General features: G+C 40.5%; 1 pseudogene; it reads right to left on the bottom strand.

The window, feature by feature from the left end:
- Nucleotides 1-997: 997 nt before the first annotated feature.
- On the bottom strand, nucleotides 998-8,123 carry LOC128311027 (transmembrane protein 14C-like; annotated as a pseudogene).
- Nucleotides 8,124-8,666: the final 543 nt, after the last annotated feature.

The raw sequence follows: 8,666 nt of genomic DNA, 5'->3' as shown, positions 1-8,666 counted from the left end.
CCAGGAGACTGAGCCCTGTCTCATACTTAAAATAATTTGTTGGGTTAGTCCTGAATTTTATTTTTTAAAGAATTGAGTTTTAATCCCAGTTTGAGCAAATAGGAATTGCTCTTACTTCCCACTGCTTGAGTCTACGTTGGGATGGTGTATCCATTGGCTCTAAGACCATCCAAATGCTATGACAGGACTTGAGTGATAAACACAAAGCACTCCCCATGAGAAAAATGAGTTAATATTTGTATCATGGGCACATTTGTATATGCAAAATTAACCCATCATCTGATTTACTCCAGAAGATACCCCCAGTTTCTTCCTCAACCTAAAATCAGATCAATCATTACAAAAATCTATAACTTTAATTTGACAGAATTTTATTTTAATAGGGAAGTAGACATTTAGTGTTTTAGGGTATGGATTAGATGCATACTTTTAGAGAACAAATCACAGGGAAGCTCACAACCACTTATCTTGATGTAAGTCTAAAACCAATTCAGGTCAGTTTGAATAGAGTAGGCCTGGGACAAAAGGTCATTTCTAGAAGACTGAGATGGCTTTAGAATTAGGGTTATTACTATTTTTTATTATTTATAGTAAACTTTATTTTCATTGGTATTTCATTTGACATAATTCCAAAGTAGGTCTGTGCTCTAAGATGAACCAAAGAACAGAGAGTCTAAGCTCTACAAAGAGTTTTTCACACTGTTCTGAGTAGAACATGGGGCTTCAGGGGCCCCCAATGTTGATGCTTAACATTTTACCCCTTGACACTTTACCTATAGATACAGAAAGAAGAGATAACATCAACATACAAGAATCAAACTGTATGAGCGTATAATCAAAAGCTCTTGGGTTATACACTGCCCATCTCTTTAAGGTTGTAATGATAATAACTGATTTCTTTTCCTGGGAAGTTCAATGTCATTTGTCTTGTTTTGTTGTGTTTTAAGTAAAATGTCAGAATATGTGAAAATGCTGAACTTCTTTCTCTTAATACAGTAAAAATAGTGGAAGATTTTAAATTCTTCATGAATTCAAGCTGGGACATGACAAGTACTGATGGGGTCTATTCAACATACTAATCCCAAGTTTGGTGACAGTCAGCAAACTGGTACATGTGACTAAGCCTGTAGGCATAAATTTTCCAGAGTGATAGAAGCTCATTCCCAACATGCCGGCTAAGGTTCCGGATGTAGCTAGGAAAACCCAAATGCTCCTCGGATCCTCAGGCAGCTGATGAGCACCCAGCCCGGCTAAACTACCAAAAAGAACCCCAGCAACCAGTGACCAGATTCTACCTGCTTTTGCCTAGCAATGATCCCACCAGAAGTGACAAGCACTTCGTAGTAAAAGCCAGTCCAGTGTATAGGCTCAAGTGGGCCAGAGACCTTCTGCACTGTTCTCTTTTACTCTGACCAGACAGAAAAGTACATCAGGCCTGCCCTGAAGCACTTTCCCATAGGTCTGCCCTGGTCAACAGGGCACACCTAGAATTATGCCTGTTAATTATGTTGGTTATTACAGTGATAGCAACAGATACATTTACGAGAACTTACTCAGCACCAGTTCAGTTGCTTCCTGGTTAGCTAAGCTGACAGTTTTGGAATTGTGAGTTTAGGAGATTATGGAAAATGATTCCATTTTATCAAATATTATCTGGGCACAGTGAAAGAAACATTTCAAAACCCAGTTCCTTGCTCTGAGCTGACCAAATGTTTGGGAAGGCTCAGGCAGATACACTTTTGATATAAGGGCTTAGGCCACTTAAAAAGTGGACTTTTAAAGACAAGGCCCTAATCCACATATGTAGGATCACTGATTTATGACAAGTATGACACCTAGTTCAGTGGGGAAAGGATAAACTTCTCAGTAAGTAGTCTGGTCAACTAACCATTCGTGTGGAAATAATGAACGTTGGCTCCTATGTCACATCATATATAGAAGTCATTTGGGTTGTAGATCTAAATATGAAAGGTAAAACACTAATGATCTTAGAAGAAAACATCAGATGTCATTACAGCCTTGGGGCAAACTAGCACTTTATAACCATGACACAAAAATGTTAACCATAAGAGGACAAAATGAATGAATTAGGTTTTATTAAAATTTAATGAACTTTTGGTTCATTAACAGACACCATTAAGAGAGCAAAAGGAAGGTCACATACTGGGAGAAAGTATTTGCTATACTTATATCCTGCAAATGACTAGTGAAGAACTACCAACAAGCAGATAATCCAATAGAAAATGGGGAAAAGATTTGGACAGATGTTCACAAAAGAAAACAATCAATTGTTCAATATAAGAGAAGACATTAGAGAAAAGCAATTTGCACTGTGATGAAATACATCTCACCTGAACTGTTAAAGAGCTAAGAAATATTAAGTGCTGGGGAGGCTGTGGGGAAGTTGGAATTCTCTTGGGAATGTAAACTGGTCCGACTACTATGGAAAACTATTTGGCAGAATCTACTAAACACTGAACATAGACATACTCTGTAACTCAGCAATGCTACTCGTAGGCATAAACCCAACAAAAATGCATATGTATGTGCACTCAAAAACATGGTCAGGAATACTCACAACAACACTATAATAGTCAAAAGTTGGAAACAACCCAAATGTCCATCAATAGTACAGTGGATTAACACATTGTAGCATATTCATAAAATCTGATGCCACCTGAGAACAAACTCTTTATAAGTATCTGCAGCAACATGACTGAATCTCATAAACTTACTATTGAGTGGGGGCACCTGGGTGGCTCAGTCAGTTGAGCGTCCAACTTCGGCTCAGGTCATGATCTCACGGTTCATGGGTTTGGGCCCCACATCGGACTCTGTGCTGAATGCTTGCCCAGAGCCTGTTTTAGATTCTGTGTCTCCTTCTCTGCCTGCCCCTCCTCTGCTCGCACTCTGTCTCACTCTGTCTCTCAAAAATAAATAAATGTAAACAAACAAAAACAAAAAAACTTACTATTGAGTGAAAGACCAGCATACAAAAAAGTGCATACTGGATGCTTACATCTATGTAGAGTTCCAAAACAGGCAAAACATAATCTAGTGTGAGAAGTAGGCGTGGTGGTTGCCTTTGGGGGAAGAGTAATAACTAGAACAGGGCCCAAAGGGGGCTTCTAGGGCATTGGTAAAAAACTCTTTTTTGCTGGTTGCATGGGTGTGTTTCTATTGTAGAAACTCATCAAGTGTACCCTTGATTCATGTGTGAATTTCCCTGTATACATGCTACACCGCAATAAAAAGTTAACTAAGAAAAGGCAAGGGCCAATGAGTTTGGCTGAGGTGACCTCAGGAATAAATAGAAACAAAATGTATGTAGACACATACATTCAAAACAAAACACAAAGATATTCGCTTAATGTCAATAAAGGTTATCACTGGATAATTGGATCAAGGGTAATTTTTTCCCCTGTTTTCTAGCCTTTCCAAATCCTCTTCAAGGTGTCTGTATTCGTCTTGACACTGAGGGAAAAGCAGAACCCTGGAAGATGTTGTTTCATCGGTAAGGCATTGGATCAAACTGTTCATAGTCCTCTCTTCCCTCTTTGTTGCAAGAAATTAGTCCTCTCTTCCTTCCTAATTGCAAGAAGTGTGGATTTCACTCAAGACCTCTACATGCCTTCCAGGACTATTAGGTAAGATGGTTTAGAGTTAACTATATTTAGAAATATAGATATAACTATAAATATAACTATATTTAGAAACTGGAGAGTTATAACAAATAAATAGATATTAACCTTCAAAGAAGTAGTGTGGGAAAATCCAGAAAGGCTTCCTGATGACATTTGTTCTGGGTGTAAAAGAATGAGCAAGGATTTGTAAAGTATAGTGGGAGAAGATGGATGAAGGATAAGAGGGTCATCGTAGACCAAGGAGATAGCACATGCAAGGCATGGAAAACAATGACGTGTTTGCAGACCAAGAACAAGTTTGGCATCTTTGGGGAAGCATGGAGGGCTAGGAAACAGGGAAGGAATTGGAGCCCCAACCTTTGTGTCCTTGTACGTATGCCATACATTGTGTTTATAGATATAGTTGTAATAGATGCCAAGCCTGGAGTGCCTGGGTGGCTCAGTTGGTTGAACACCTGACTCTTGATTTCGGATCAGGTCATGATCCCAGGGTCACGGTGTTGAGCCCCATGTCGCATCTGTACTGAGTATCAAGCCTGCACTGAGTGTCAAGTCTCCCTCTGCCCTTCACCCCACTCACACACACACACACTGTCTCTCTCTAAAATAACAAAAAATAAAGAACAAAACCCACAACAGATGCAAGCACGGTTCATTGCATCAGACCATGAAAATGCATTATACAAGTCCTAAATTTTTAAATTGTTTTTTAAAAATATGTTTTGTATCAATAACTTAATAACAAAAATAATGGTTCCTGCATTAGCATTTATATTGGAAGCCCTGAAGTAGTCAGCTGGAATGAAACCAGTCTTTATAGCATATTCTTGAACTTTAAATTATTTAAGTTGATGGAAAGTCCAAGCATGAATATAACAGGTGTTATGCCAAGTACAGAGGATTCTCAAAACCTCTTCCCCTAGAATTATAGAATAACTTGGTACTAATATCAGCATCCCCACATGAAATGAATTTTCAAGGGGATGATGTTACGTTTGGGCATATCGATACTGTGGGAATGCCTATTATGATTATGAATGGCTGCAGACACGATGTCTGTGGCCTGTCATAGAACACCTCTCCGGTTTGCCAAAGAACCACTTTAAAATGCATAAATGTGCTCTTCATGCTAATGGAACAGACCTCTTTAGCGATTTCCAAAGAGGAGAGAGAAGGGACAGAGAGAGGGTGGCCCTTCCCCCACTTCCCATGGTTCCACAGCAACATAACCAAAGGAGGAAAGGCAGCTTGCTCTCTGGGTGACACCAAGCTAGGAGGGAAGACTCAGACCAGCCTCCACTCTTCCATCTCACTTTTAAATTACACCAGAAAAGCAGAGGCAATGAGGTCTGCATTCAAACACGCCAGCTTGGGATCGCGATGCTCCAGGGACGAATTGAGCAGACTAGGCGGTGGCTGTGTCCACCTGGTTCCCACACTCCGCTAACTAACCACTGGCAACTGTGATACCAAGGCAGCCCCAAACGCTGTGGGGCAACAGGCAGTCTCTGCTTTCAGATTTCATTCCTGGTAAAGAAGTCGCCCAATGAGTCACCTTGGGGCGCGTTCCCAACTGCACAACAGCTATAAACTGAAGGGTACAACACTTTGCTGCTTTCACTGGCTCTGACATTAGCAGAAACAACTGAGTAATCAGACAATAGGCATTGGAGAAAGAAAAGGAAAGGAAACTAATCTTGTACATCTGCCCTGTGCCAGGCATAAACTAGGAGTCTTCACATGTGTTATGGAGGCAGCACAGGGTTATGATTCTGTGTTTACCACTTGCTGGCTGTGTGAACTTGGACAAGCTCCTTAACCTCTGTGAACCTGTTTCCTCGTATCTACCTCCCAAGGCTGTGCGGGAAGGAAAAGAGAATCCACGTTCACATGGTACACAGTATGAGCCCTGAAAAAATAGGTATTTTGGGTTGTTGTTTTCACTATCATTGTCATTTAATCCTCAAACCAGCATCCTTACCCATTTTACAGATGTGGACACTAAGGCTCAGAGAGGTGAAAGACTTACCTGGGAGATACAACCTTGCTACTGTGATTCCAACCCAATCTCACACCAGAGTTCATACTCCTTATCCCTCTAGATCACACTATCTTTATTATTCAACTTTGAATAAATGCATTACAGAAATGAGAAGCAGCAAAAATGGGCTTATTTGCAAATATCCATGAGCCAAAAGATGGTATGGTGTATTAGGGTTCTCTAGAGAAAAAGAACCAATAGGGTGTGTGTGTGTGTGTGTGTGTGTGAGAGAGAGAGAGAGAGAGAGAGAGAGAGAGAGAGATCACCTATCTATCGAGAGAGTTTAAGAATTTGGCTCACACGCTTATGGAGGTTGACAAGTCTGAAATCTGCAAGGAAGGCCAGTATGCTGGTAGGCTGGAGACTGGGGCAGAGCTGATGTCATAGCTGTGAATCTGAAGGCTCTGGAGGCGATATTCATTCTTTCTCAGGCCACCTTGGTCTTTTTCTCTTAAGGCTTTCAACTGATTGGGTGAGGCCCACCCATATCATGGAGGGTTATCTGTTTTACTTGAAGTTTACTGATTTTAATATTAATCTTACCTAAAAAATACCTGCATGTTGACATCTAGACTGGTCTTTAACCAAATATTTGAGTATTGTGGCCTAGCCATGTTGGCACATAAAATTAACCATCATAGGTCGTGAGCAAGGATCTGTGGAAAATATGAACCCAGAACCAAAATATTTGAGCTGAAGTACTATCCTTAACTGACTTGAGCTATTTGACTGCTTAGGTTTTGACCGTATTTTGTTTATAATTTCTTAAAACCCACATATCCTTTAGGCAGGTTGACTAGTCATATGAACTAAGATTATTAAAACAAAACAAAACCATAGTGAAAAATGTAGCCTGTGGTTTCTTAGCAGCTTAGAAGCAAACAGCTTCAGGAAGTGAGATCCTTTTGCCTGAGTGACTATTTCACCTAATCCAAGCTCAAGGGTGAGCTATTATTTTAAAAATAAAGAAAAGCTTTGCATGTTTCCCTTCTGTTCCCTGTTGCCAACTGTGGAACTTACTCATAGCAAGAACAGAGTTATTTAAAACAGTTTGGGATATTTTTTGGAAGGTGGAAATTAACTTATTTCCTAAACAAAATTGGAGATCACTTTTATTATAATAAATCAAAAATATCAATTTCCCCAAGAGGCATCTTCAATAGAATAAATTTGCTGTCTTTCACCTGTGAAAATAGTCCTCCCAGATCCTCAATCAGGAAGACATGTCTCCCTGCCCAGGTTCATCTCATAGTTTTAAGGCATTGGAAAACAGAGAGGTTTGTTTAGAACCCTGGACCTCACCCACCAGGCCTGGTATTTGAGGGAAAGCTGTGCTAGGCTGAGGAGATGATGTTCAGTTAAGGAATCCAGCAGAGATATCTGCCTGTGACAGAGCCTGCCGGTTGGTCCCCTTTCTCCTTAGTAACAGGACCCCAATTTTATTTGGGGCGGCAAAGTGCTCAGCTAAAGAACAACACTTTCTAGTCAAAAGATGAGCTCTCCTTTTTCTATTTCCTCTTGCCCCTGGAATGTAGATATAATGGTTGGCATCCTAGCAGCCATATTGAATTAGGAGGTAACCTTCAGGTTAGCAGTCACATACAACGGAACTTCTTCATAAAATTTCTTCATAAAGTCACAACACCTGCTGTGGATTTCCTACCTCCCGGGTCTTCTTTGTCAGAGAAGAAACTTTTGTGTTTTTAAACCACAGAAGGCAGATCTGTTTCTTGCAGCATGATTTTTTTTTTAATTTTTTAAATGTTTATTTATCTTTGAGAAAGAGAGAGTGACAGAGTGCAAGCGAGGGAGGGGCAGACAGAGACAAACACACAGAATCTGAAGCAGGCTCCAGGCGCTCAGCTGTCAGCCCAATGTGGGGCTTGAACTCATAGGCTGCGAGATCATGACCTGAGCCAAAGTCAGATGCTTAACCGACTGAGACACCCAGGCACCCCGTGATTTTGTCTGTTTTAAATCACTAGTCCTGCAAGTGATCAAACACTAAGCTTCCTTAACATGCTTCATTGAGGGTTAGAGACCACAGAATCAATATAATTTTTTTAAAGATTTTATTTTTAACTAATCTCTGTGCCCAACATGGGGCTTAAATTTACAACCCTGAGATCAAGAGTCAACATGCTCCACTGACAGAGCCAGCCAGGTACCCCAGAATCAATATAATTTAAAAATCCATTGGAATTTGATATATAGGACAATTCAAATAACCCAAAGAAAGAAAGATGTTGGTCCTTACTACCTTTAGCTATAAAAATAAGAAGCTGTTAGAACTGAAAAGTACTTTAGAAAGTTTAATCTCCCTTTCTACTCCACTATTTATTTCACAGATGAGGAAACAGAGACCCAAAGTTTAATCCAGCAAAGATACCCAATAACTGGGCCAGAACCTGAACACGGATCTCCTTACTCCAGTCCATTGCCGCATGGTTACCTTCCGCTCTTGATCTATAAATGGAGGCATAACCTGACAGGAACTGGATGTTTTACATAATAGTGAAAGAAACTAGAGGCCATTGCACACAGTAGAGGAGTGTTCATCTGGATACCATTTTGCCTACTTTGTAACATGGCTTTGCCCAATTTACTGATAAAATAATCTGATCTCACACCACAGTGATCGCTCCACATTTGAGCAACACGGAACAGTCCTCACCCAGCGTCTAAAGCCTTTTGATGCCCCACTTTTGGCTTTTAGTGCTAGTTCTTGTTAGCTGGAGACAAATTATCTACAGGCCCAGCAAAGAAAGGGGCCCATTTGGCAACGATTCAGCCTTGTCAGATTCGAAGCCATTCCGCGAAGGCATTTTAATTAGGCACTGGGAGAACTGCCACATTTAGAAGCAGCTCCTAGATGGGAAGCAGAAAATTTCAAGACCAACTGAAGTCCTTGGGGCTTGTGTTGCTTACCATTTACAAGACAAACCCTGTGGTCCTTTTCCACCCCTCCTTCCGTACTCAAG

The sequence above is a fragment of the Acinonyx jubatus genome, chromosome B4 (assembly GCF_027475565.1).
Source record: "Acinonyx jubatus isolate Ajub_Pintada_27869175 chromosome B4, VMU_Ajub_asm_v1.0, whole genome shotgun sequence".
Lineage (NCBI taxonomy): Eukaryota > Metazoa > Chordata > Mammalia > Carnivora > Felidae > Acinonyx > Acinonyx jubatus.
This window is presented reverse-complemented; position numbering and strand designations above follow the sequence as displayed.